Below are 12,208 nucleotides of genomic sequence, written 5' to 3'. Positions count from 1 at the left end.
GGCCAAGTTCGGTTAGTGTCACTTCAGTGTCAGACAAAAAGAAGACGAGAAGTGAATATTTAAACTGATTGGATGGGTCTGCTCTGATTGGATGCTCAGATTCTGTATTTGCACTTTGTTTGATCCTGTGTTGAACGTTTTGTCCAAAGCGACGTACAACCTGAGCAGTTGGGAAGCATGGTGCCTTGCTCGAGGGCACCTCAGGACATTATGCTACCATGTCTCCAGCTATCATCCCAATCCCTAACCTTGGTCAATGCCTGGACTTGAACCAGCGACCCCCGACGACCCTCCAGTTACAAAGTCAAGCCCCTATGGACTGAGCTAGTCTAACCTGGTAAATATTTGGTGTCTTGCGATCTTTCTCTCCCTTTGACTTCGTCTCTGTGCCCTCTCTCTGCTCAGCTTGTTTATGGTTTTTAACCTGATAATTTCCTGCAGACTTGTATTCCACCCAGAAACACACATACAGTAAGTCATCTTGCTTTTCTCTCTCGGACATTGGATGACTGTGTGTCCTGCTCAAAGGAGAACATCCAGTTCAGAAAAATGAAGCCTATGCAGGAGTATCAGGAGTTGCAGTTTGTTGACAGTCTGTTTGAGTCTGGCCGCAGAAAGAGCAGAGATCATGTACACGTCAAGTCAAAAAACAGACGTTCACAGCATTAAAAACTGGAGCTGTAGTTGAGCCGTTCAGAAGAAATTAAGATCATGAGTTTGTCCAATCAGAGACACAGCCCAGCTCATGTGACTGACAGGTAGCTGTTAGTGTGAAAGCTCACAGCTCACCTCCTGTATCTCCAATATGGCGCCAACTGAAGGTAGGCTTTGTTACTCTGTTCAGGAACAAAAGGGTAGCCTAGCAGAGACTACGTCCATATATCACTCAGTCTATGGTTTATGGTTTTCCACCTGTGAGTTATAGAGGCATGCTTGGTATGACAACAGAGGGGTGTCACAGACTACAACAGTACAGATCTACTGTTTTTGAACCAGTGTGAAGTTTAAAGATGGTAATTCAACTTATCACGTACTTTACTGAACAGAACTGCATTTGGTTGAAACCAAGTGTCCAGTTCCTGTATGTACCAGAAACAGATGGGCAATGGCACAGGGACTGTTTATATCATGGTAAGTCATAAAAATGCGCAGGCGTTTAGGCTGTGGCCTTTAGCTCCATTTATCCAGGAAATTTCTCGTTCTTTAAACCATGAATTTAAACTGTAAGCAGCATAAAAATGTCTGCGTGTTCAGAAACGATACTATACCACTGAGTCAACCCCTGTTGAGTTCTGACTGTTACAGAGCTGCCAGTGTTTTGGAGTTAATGGTGACCCTGTTAACTTGTGACTCTCAGCCACAGACTGTATAAAACATGGACGTAGTTTCCCTGACATCACCTGTCTGTTTCTGAAACAGAAAATGAAGCATATCGGCTATCGCTGCAGGTCATGTGACCTGAGCTGTGCCTCTGATTGAGCGAGCTCACAACCTTGATATCTTTTGATTGGGTAAGTTTGAGAAATATCACCCCCCTGTACAGTGTGTCCGGATCGTAAAATAAGTGAGTCAGGCAGGGGACGTTTTTTGAACCAGGCTGTAAACAGGTTAATTTCTGCTTTGAAAACAGTTTTTTTTGGCTTGGTGTCAGCAAAATCGTGGTGAAATCCCCTCGAAATTGCACAGTGTCCGCCTGGCATTAGTCTCAGTCCAACACGTCAGTGATTGTGATGACCAGCAAAGTCTGCCCATAACAACTCCAGTCACCTTAAAAAGTGGTCATGTGAGGTCACAGACAGACTTCCGTTGTGATGTCAGAGTTCTAGAACTCCTGCTGATGCTCTGCAAACAGAATGTTTTGCATGCATGCTCCTGATTGGTCGATAGCTCTCAGACTACAAACACAAACTGAACACTTCTCATATTACACAGTTTCTACATTTCTTTGCTGTCTGTAAACTCTCTTTGTCTTCCTTCAGCGGTATGAAACTGAAACAGTATGTAGCTCTGTGATTAACGTCTCTTCAGTTTGATTATATAATAATACTTATTATAAAAAAAACCCTAATACAGATTAGTCAAAAAGTCAGAAGAAAACATCACTAACAATGTTTGTTGAGTGGAGGTGGAGCCATCATTTCTGATGCATTCAGGGAAGTCAGGAAATCTAAACACTGATTATCTTCAGTCATTCAGCATGACGCTGATTTGTGTCTCAGTGTAAATGTCTCAGCTAACAGGTTGTTAGCTGCTCTTCATGCAGAGATCTGTTCAGAGACAGAAATAAATAAGTCCTCAGGTTATCCTGGACTGTGTTCCTCCTGCTGCTGCTCTCCATACACACGGTTTCAACGACTAAAACCTGCTGTTACCTGAACACTTTCATGCTAAGAAACACAGATCCTACATTTTTATTTCAATAACTCCGCTTTGCTATCTCACAGTACGAAATCTGCTCCACACACACTCATACACACCCACACACACACACACTCTCTGAGCCAGCCCGCCTCTCGCTCATCCACACATGACCTCCTTGCTCCTCCTTCTCCTCCCTCTGGCTGTAGTTTCCCAGCCAGTCGAGCAGGGAAGACACGGAGGGCAAAAGTAAACACACGGTCCCCCCGTACTCCCTTCCTCCCCCCGCCCTCACCCTTGTGCCGTCCCTACCATGACGGCCCCCTGGGGCCCCTCGCCTCACTGTCTTGTTTTTGTAGCGCTGGCAGGCTCTGCAGACAGACAGACAGACAGACAGACAGACAGACAGACAGACAGACAGACAGCAGTCTGTCTGTCTGTCCCTGTGAGGCTGGACCAGAGCAGTCAGAGCGATCTATCAGACTGATCCTGAACGTCTGCGTCCTGACGGGAGCTTCATCCTGAGACTGTCTGCCCCCTGCAGCCCTCGTCCTGCTGCCAAACAAAGATGTTAAAGCTAAAAAAAATACTGATCAGCTGATTTATTATCCCCATAGAGAGACTTCGATTATCTATGCTGGAGAATCCAAAATCTGTCTGTTTGTAAAAGCTGCTCTTTAAAACATGTTCAGGAACAGAAGCGACTGTACCTTTAGCTAATCTGGTGCAACCAGATTAGCTGCAGAAAGAGTTGCTGCGTTCAACCTCCCACTAATGCAACGGTAAATAGGGATACGTAAAGGATGCATGGAAGACTGTGAGCGGCGATGTTAACATTGATAAAAAAAAAAAAAAAAAAGACGGATACATTTTTGTATGTAAACAAAGTTTTGGCATTTGACATTAACAATAACAAGATATTCCTCAATACCTGAGATAATGTGCATTCCTATTAAACTGCTAAAGTTTACCTCTAAGGCCTTTGCACCCTGAGCCTGTGTAATAAAATACTGACTTCAAACTTTTGTTTTTTTTCAGTTTTTGTGGACATTTCTCAGCTCATTTAGGAAAAAGCATTTGTTTCCTCCGTCAGCCACAGTTCAAGATCAGCTGCTGTGCAGGTTTTACTCTTTTAACGTGTCCTTCCTATGTTCCCTGAGTGCATCAGGATCATCATGCAGATATAAACTTTCTTTACAGGAGAAGGTGTTTTTTGTATTTTCATTTTTGTCTACTTAAAATTTCTGCAAAAAAAGTTGAGGAAATAGGCACAACAGACTCAGTGTGCACACTAATGTTTTTTATCAGATCACAGCTCAGAGAAGTGCATCTCAAAAATCCTCTTATTCTGCAAAAACTGTTGCTCGTTGTTATTTGACCTGCTTGTTCAGGTCTGGTGCATAGTGATTGAAATTGAACATTTATAGGGGAAAAAAAGGGGAAAAAAAAGAAGAAAAAAAGGGGGAAAAAAGAAAAAAGAAGAAGAAAGAGGAAGAAAAGAAGAAAAAAAGGAAAGGAAAAGAGAAAAAGAAGAAAAAAAGGGAAAAAAGAAAAAAAAGAAGAAAGAGGAAGAAAAGAAGAAAAAAAAGAAAAGTAAAAGAAAAAAAGAAGAACAAATAAGGGGAAAAAGAAAAAAGGGAAAAAATAAGAAAGAGAAAGAAAAAAAGAAAATAAAATGAAAAAGAAAAAAGTAAAAGAAAAGGGAAAAAAGAAAAAAAAGAAGGAAGAGGAAGAAAAGAAGAAAAAATAAAAAAGGAAAGAAAAAGAAAAAAAGAAGAAAAAATAAGGGGAAAAAGGAAAAAGGGAAAAAATAAGAAGAAAGAGAAAGAAAAGAAGAAAAAAATAAAAAAGAAAAAAAAGGGGAATAAAAGAAAAAAAAGAAGAAAGAGGAAGAAAAGAAGAAAAAATAAAAAGGGAAAGAAAAAAAAGGGAAAAAAGGGAAAAAAGAAAAAGGAAAAAAGAAGAAGAAAGAGGAAGAAAAGAAGAAAAAATAAAAAAAAGGAAAGACAAAAGAAAGAAAAAAAGAAATTTTACAGATCTAATGTAAAACATCATGTACAAGCTTAAATTGGCCTTATTCTCCAAAAACAGAGCGTTCCTGAATCAGAAAAAGAAAAGGCAGACATGTTTTGAGCTGCTCGGTCAGTCGGTGGTGGTGGTGACATAAAAGATGATCTGATCTGCATAATTCAGCCGAGGGGTTGATGGTTTAATGGTTCAGATCATTTTGTTGATGAGATTTGTAAAAACCGCTGCATGTTTTTCATGACCTAAATATTTAGGACGTGAAAAGTGGGATGACAGGTTGTGATTAGTGTTTGTGTCTGCCCGCTGAAGCCCACATGGGTCAGACTGCGGGGTGGGGAGGGGAGGGTGGTGTGGTTGGAGATGTCTGCTCCTCGGTGGGAAGACTCATCTGCTCGGCTTGTTACTCCACCAGACAAACTCTCCTCTTCCTCCTCCTCTTCCTCCTCCTCCTCCTCCTCCTCCTCCTCCTACTTCTCCTCCTCCTCCTCCTCGCTGTGAGGAGGAAGGGGGATGGATCGGGCTTTTATTGCCCTCTCGTACGCAGAAAAACGTCCAGGCGAGCCAACAGACAGACAGATGGGCAGACAGATGAAGAGATGGGAGGGAGGGCGGCGGTAGGAGACAGAGCGAGAATGAGGAAGAGAAATAAGCAGCGGCTTACAGGACGGTGAGGAAGGAGCTGAGGAGCTGAGGAGCTGAGGAGGGGTCAGCGGAGTTTAGCTGCCCCTGGAGACAGATACAGGCTCAGCAGCAGATAGCTCACACTTCAACTCTGACCCCTTTACTGACTCACGTTTCAGGGCTGAGGTTCCCAGAAGAAGAAGGGGCTCAGACGATCTGTGTCAGTTCTGCAGATACACTCCAGATGAAAACACGCTGCTGTAACACACTGATCTGCTCAGAGGACTGTTAACCTGCTGCTAGCAAACTGCACAACGACTAACGTATGAGTATTAATACTGTTAATACTTTTAAGCCAACAACACCTCAGAAAGAGAAAAACCACCTGAGAAAAACCCAGCAACAGACGACCCACCTCACAGATAACCTTAGAGAGCTGTTTGACGCTAACGCTCAGACCAGGGGTCTGCAACTTTTACTTTCATAGGAGCCATTTTTCCTCAGCTCACCTGGATTAAAGTCATTCAGGAGCCACAAAATCTACTTTATCTCCACATCAAGACAAAAAAGTGTATAATCAGTTGAATCATTATCTAAACAAGAAGTTTTTGTGTTTATAAATTTGCACGTGATTTCTTTTTATTTTTAATAAATTTGCAAATTTAGGGGGAAAAAAAACAAATTTGTCATGGCATACATTTTATAAATTTGCAAAATGTATGAAATTTTGACACGTTGGAAATTTTTTTTAAAAAAGTTGCAAAATAAAAAAATGTAATTTAAAAATGTGCAAAATTCACAAAAAATGCTGTAATGTCATAAATTTGCAAAATACCTAAATAACGCAATTTCAAAATTTTGCTTGATTTCCAAAAATTGTAAAAACTTTTTAAAATTTGCCAAAAAAGGGATTTTTATTTTTTTAAAAAATTGCTTAATCTTTAAAAAATGTGGAGCTATTTTTCTTAATTTGCAAAATTGTCAAAAAATTTAAACTAAAAAAAAAAAATTTTAAACTGCAAAAAAATCACAAAAAATTAAAAGCTTTGTTTCAAGAGGTGATGCATTTTTAGTAAAAATAAATTATATTATGTTTTTACTTAGTGTCTGTGTCGTTATCATTGATTCCCTCTGTAAGAAAAATATTAAAAGACCTTTATTTTAATGATATTTTTAAGGCTACAAGGAGCCACTGCAAAGGAGTCAAAGAGCCACAGGTTGAACATCCCTGACTCAGATGGACAGAGAGGATGCTCAAAGGTACGGGCAGGTCAGCATTTACCGTTTGGCGTTAGCTGATGATAGGAACCAAAGAGTGTCAACACGATGGCTACATCTCCAACATCGCCCATGGTTCAGATGCTACGCTACAAACCCTTCACTGTTTGTGAAGAGTCACAGATTCCCACATATCGTACAAAGTTTGTGAAGCTAGCGAAGAGGTTAACCACCACAACCAGCAATATTTATCTAAATAACATCACGGCTTCAGAAGAAATCAGTGGCTACGTTTACACACGGTCTATATTCAGGTTAACGTCAATCCTCTGGTTTCTGGAACGTTCAGAATAATCTGTTTACATATGTGAGCAATGGCATCCCAAACAAAAACAGCGGTTTACGGACAACATCTGGACGTACGGACAACACAATGACATAATGCAGGTCAACAGCAGCATGGCGGACTTCCTGAACTCCAAAGACCAAGATCCCTATTGAACAGAACATAATCAGAACACAGATTAATGATCTTGAGGATGGAGATATCCTGATAGGCTTTCACATGACCAGATACTCAGGTTAGAAAAGGAAGAACCCAGAGATGATTTCAGGTTTTTAAAACCAGAATATGAGCAGATTCCAGTTTTTAAAAAGGGGTATTGGTGTTTACATGGCTGTTGGCGACCAGTTTACTGCTGATATCCTGAATATGAATTTGGGAGACGTCAGCAGGTGGACAGATATGCTGGTGTGTACACCAGAGAAGATTTTGAAAACAATATGAAGTGTGTATGAAGACATAAACTGGTGTCAGTAAAGCAGAGACTCACCCAAACCAAAGACCAGCACACAGACCAGTCTGTGAGAGTCTGAGACCTGGGTCATACTAAAGGATCCAGAAAACTACATCCAGACAGAGACCTGCTCCAGATCTCTCAGAATAATAATGATTAATGATTGATGATTATCAGAGCTAATAGTTTTATCATATCCTGTAGTTTGACTGTAATATCTTTTACTCTCCATGTTGAGTCCTGAGAGTCGTCTTTCCTAACTTAGCAACAAACCACTAGTTTGATCAGCTAATGTGACTGATTCACAGTCAGACTTGTTCACTGAGGCTGATTCATTAGAGGTGAGTCTTGGCAAGAACCTCTGGATATGACACACATCATGATACGATCGTATCAGGACGTATCACACTATCAGAATATGTCATATACTGTTATATTCTACACAGTTAACGAGGAAAAATCTACTGCAGTGGAAGTGCAGAAGTCGTAATTTACTTCCAACTCTGCTAACATATACATTTCTATTTTTACAAAAATATCTGTGTTAAGAGTTGACATATGTTGTATCAGAGGTTAAAGTATCAGGATATATTGCAGTATTGGTATTTTTTACACATCGTGGAAACACGAATACGTGTAATAACTCACAGACACACACGCCTCGAGTGTTTCAGTGTAAAGTGTGACCCTGTTAACCAACTACTCTGAACCATAGACTGTATATAGAGTGGACAGCATGGCTCCATTTATCATTGAACCGTTTTGAAGACAAAAATACAACTATAAAAATATAAAATGTAATTTTTTTTTTCTTTGGAGAGCCTAATCACTTCCTAGTGTAAATATCTGGAATTTAATCAACTGCTTACTGCTAGCTTGCTAAAACTCCCATTAGCTAGAAATCTTTGCCTCTCATGAACCATAACTTAACATGAACACAAAACAGTGTTAGCTAGGAAAAACAACTACAGCAACAACAACAGATTTAGCAAGGAATTGCTTTTTACTATTTTGTAGTTGCTAGCTTGCTAGTATGGATATTAGCTCACATGACTGAGCTGTTGATAAGCAGCCGATATAATTAAAAAAAAAAAAAAAAAGTTATCTAACTTTTATATTCTTTCTTAGTGTAAATATCTGGAATTTAATCAACTGCTTACTGCTAGCTTACTAATAATCTTGCTAGTTGAGAATTTTCGGTTTATCAAAAACATAATGTAACACTGGCAAAAAGCAGATATGGCTTAGAAATGATTTAAAGAAACCTTTCCTTCAGTCAGCAGCATGTTATAAGAAACCATAAATACTCCTTCACTTTTAATTCTTTTATAGTTTAGCAAATCAGTTATTCATTTAATCACTGAAATCTGGCAGCTTAAATCCTAAAGTAGCCCCCTTGACACTGCTAAACATGCCTCTTCTGAACTGGTGGGAATTTTATAACAGGAGATGGATTTTTTGACATGTACTGCAGCCAGCCACCAGGGGGAGCAGTTTTGTGGAGACCTCACTTCGAGCCGAGCAATACGACGTCCATTTTTTTTACAGTCTATGGTCTGATCCCAGAGTCACTGACAGGTTCAGCTGAAGGTCTCCAGTTGCCACAGTCAGCTCAACAACGTTTGTACCAACCCTCCGCAGAACAACCAGACATCTCTACGCTGCTTACAGCTTACATTCAGTTTAAAGAACAGCTGGAGCTAAACGCTGCTTCTGTTGACGGTCTGGAGAGGTGAAATCTCTGTTTCTGCTCTTTAAAGACTTTATCCACAGTGGTCTGAGTCTGGTGAGAGTGAGATCTCTCTGAGGACGTCAGGTACTAAAGATGATCTGCACGTCTTACACAGGGTTCCTACAGCTCAACCTCCGTTAAATTCAAGACTTTGTAAGACTTTTTCAAGGTCTTTTAAAATAAAATTTAAGACCAACTCAACAACGAACAATTGAAACAAAGAAAACAAACAAATAAAAACATCTCATAAATTACCTGGCAATTTTAACCCCATGTTTTTTTTTAAAAAAACATGACTTTTTACCTTCTTTTTGACCCCATTTTTACAAATTTATGCCTATTTTCACATGTGTTTTGAAATTTAACATCAAATGTAATTCCCAACTTTGCTGCCATAATCATTTTTCCCTAAGCCACTTTTGATGTTTTTGCCATTTTTCTGCATTTTCAAACCTATTTTGCACCTATATATTAACCTTTTTCTACTTTCATACCATTTTTACCCATTTTTTACTATTTCATGCCTATTTTTTTACCTCAATATAAACACTTTTTTTCCCACTTTTGGACCATTTTTACATTTTTAAACCCAATTTTACAACTTTATGCCTATTTTGCAGCAATTCGTCATTTTTCCGCCACTGTCAAACCCATTTTTGGATTTTTTTGCCAATTTTTCCCAATTTATTTCTACCTCCTGGCAGTGTAGGTAGAACCAATACATGCGTCTGCTCTAAAAGATCCTGGTGCAACCACATCACCGTTATGTTAGTTCTGCTGTTGTGACTATGCGATGTTGCCGTGAGGGTAAACGGGTGAATTATTTTTGAAAAATAGATAAATGTTGCTGAATATTTTTTTAGTTCAATCCAACATAAATCTGACTGATGTGGTCATATTTTTAAGACTTTTGAAAATTGGATTTGAGACATTTTAATGCCAATTAAGGCCTTATTTTTAGAATACTGAATTTAATGTCTTTTAAGACTTTTCAAGGATCCGCGGGAACCCTGTTACAGAGCGCTGACCTCAGTCATTCACTGCGCAAACATTAAAGACCAAAACCCTGACCCCTCAGCCTCTGAGGAGTGACTCCTGACTACAGTTTGTGCTCGATGCTGGCTCCTCAAACCCCTTTGTCCAAGAAAAACCCCTTTCCCTCCGTCTACAGCTGGAGTCCAGCAGAGTTAGAAAGTGAAACTAGGAGACGGTGGAAGATTTTATCCTGAAAGTCTGAGCAACTGTAAAAAGCAGAACTCACAGTTTGACAACCAACACTGGCACCGAGCAGCCTCTACACACACACACACACACACACACACACACACAGGCACACACACACACTGCTCCCTACAGCTGACAAGTTTCCAGACAGACTCTGGCCTCTCCTGGCACACACACACACACACACACACACACACACACACACACACACACACACACACACACACACACTCATGAGTGGAGCACATGCATACCTGCACAAAGCACACACTGACTCTGAGGGAGAGTCAGCATTATTTGGTGGATTTGTTTTGGTCTGGTGCAAAACACAAGTCTAATTGGCACTCCTCTACCTTGTAAACACACACACACACTTACACACACACACACACACTTGAAGTGAGAGCGTGAGAGAGCAGAGAGAAACCACTCCAGCACATGCAGGTATGTAAAAAGCCACACACACACACTTTATCACAAACTTCTACATGCAAAACACACACACACACACACTCAGAAATACCTGCACACACACACACACACACACACACACACACACACACACACACAGACAGAGACAGAGACAGACAGCAGGTTTGAAGTATTGACTCACTCACCTCGCCTGCAGCAGTCCAAGGGCGTCTCAGTCTGTGTGGAGGATGCTGCTCAGTGTGTGTGTGTGAGAGTGTGTGTGTGAGTGTGTGTGAGTGTGTTAGCGTGCCAGCGACAGTGGTGGTGTGTTGTGGTGTGTTGGTGAGCGCCGCTGTCGCTCTGGAGTGAAGAGGGAGAGACAGACAGAGGGAGGAAGAAAGAGGGGAAGGGAGGGAGGTAAGGTGTGCTCTCCCTGCATCCCTCTTCCTCCTCCTCCTCCTCCTCCTCCTCCTCCTCCTCCTCCTCGCGGTTAGCAGGAGCAGCAGAGTGGCAGCAGAGGGAGAGGGTGGGAGGATCAGAGGAGTTAGGAAAGAAAACAGGAGCAACCCTCGCTGGCTGCTCCGAGTTTGTTCTCTGAAGCCGAGCGAGCTTTCAGCATCTCACGTCCCGACAGATCAGCCTGGACACACACTCTGCTCTGTGTGTGTGTGTGTGTGTGTGTGTGTGTGTGTGTGTGTGTGTATCTGCTGCTGGCTGAGGAGGTGTCTCTTTCTCAGGAACAGACAGAAAAGCTGGAGACAGAGGGAAACTCCCCATTTCCCACAGAGCTCTCCTCCCCTGGGTCCTCTCCTCATAATCAGCTCAAACACCAGCTTCCGGATGATTCTCTCTTCACTCTCCTCCAGCTGCTCTGATGCTGCTGCTCTGACGTAGGCTGGAGGACGACGAGGGAGACTGAAGCAGAAATCTGAAGCTCAGAGAGACGTGAACGCTCAGGTTGTTATCTGCCCGTCCTGCAGGCTGAGGCAGCTCAGCGCTCTGTGCTGAGTCAGAGTTCGTCCTCATTTCACCAGAGACACGAGCTGGAGGGTCAGTTCATAACAAACAGACTTTCAGACTCTGAAAGCTTCAACTTTTCACTACTGAACATGATATAAACTTTTATAGGACACTGCAACAACCTGCTTTGGGCCTGGACACACATCTTTACATCTGATATTAATGGATGAAGGAAATCAGAGACCAGCGGTCCAGGCTCCATGCCCCCAGAGGGGTTAGCCTCAGAGCTGGGGACCCAGGTCTGGATCCACCTGAAGACTCTGTCCCAGGTTTGTCCTCACCATCACCATGTTTCAGGCTCTGTCCACTCTCCTGTCCTCTGGCACCACAAAACCTGCAACTGAAATGTTGGATCTGCAAAAACCACTAAAAACACTGAAGTATTCATGGAAGGCCGTTAGATGGCACCAGGGGGATCTGTCGTATTTCCAGAAAGCTCATCAGTCAGAAGACCTCCAAGTCCAGAGAGCTTAATGCCTGTTAGTCAGAAGGTCTGTTAGTCCAAAGATCTGACGGTCCAATAGCCAGAAAATCTTAAGGCCCGTTAGTCAGAAGGCCAGTAGGCCTATTAGCCAGAAAATCTTAGTCAGTTAGTCAGGAAATCTAGAGGCCTATTCGTCAGAAAATCTGAAAAGGTAAAAGGCTTGTTTATCAGAAGATTTAAAGGGCAGTTTGTCAGAAAATGTACTTGTTTGTCAGAACACATGAAGTCCCATTAGTCAGAAAATGTAAAAGGCTCCTTAGCCAGATAATGTGAAGGCCCATTAGCCAGAAGGCCAGTAGGTTGGTAAGCCCATTA

General features: G+C 41.6%; 1 protein-coding gene across 2 annotated transcripts in view; it reads right to left on the bottom strand.

Moving 5' to 3' along the window:
* Positions 1-12,208, bottom strand: part of ttc16 (tetratricopeptide repeat domain 16) — a 58,013-nt gene that overhangs the window by 24,834 nt on the left and 20,971 nt on the right. The window contains exon 1 of one of the 2 annotated variants that reach the window (XM_074670476.1): positions 10,596-10,738. The exons of the other annotated variant lie outside the window; for it this stretch is intronic. The gene's annotated coding sequence lies outside the window, so the exon portion shown is untranslated. Of the gene's footprint in view, positions 1-10,595; positions 10,739-12,208 lie in introns of those variants that run through there. 2 annotated transcript variants of the gene reach the window in all.

The sequence above is a fragment of the Halichoeres trimaculatus genome, unplaced genomic scaffold (genome assembly GCF_033239565.1).
Source record: "Halichoeres trimaculatus isolate MK-OKI-2021-1 unplaced genomic scaffold, fHalTri1.1 fHalTri1_scaffold_5, whole genome shotgun sequence".
NCBI classification, from domain to species: domain Eukaryota; kingdom Metazoa; phylum Chordata; class Actinopteri; order Labriformes; family Labridae; genus Halichoeres; species Halichoeres trimaculatus.
The sequence above is the reverse complement of the archived record's forward strand: the minus strand, read 5'-3'. Positions and strand labels throughout refer to the sequence as shown.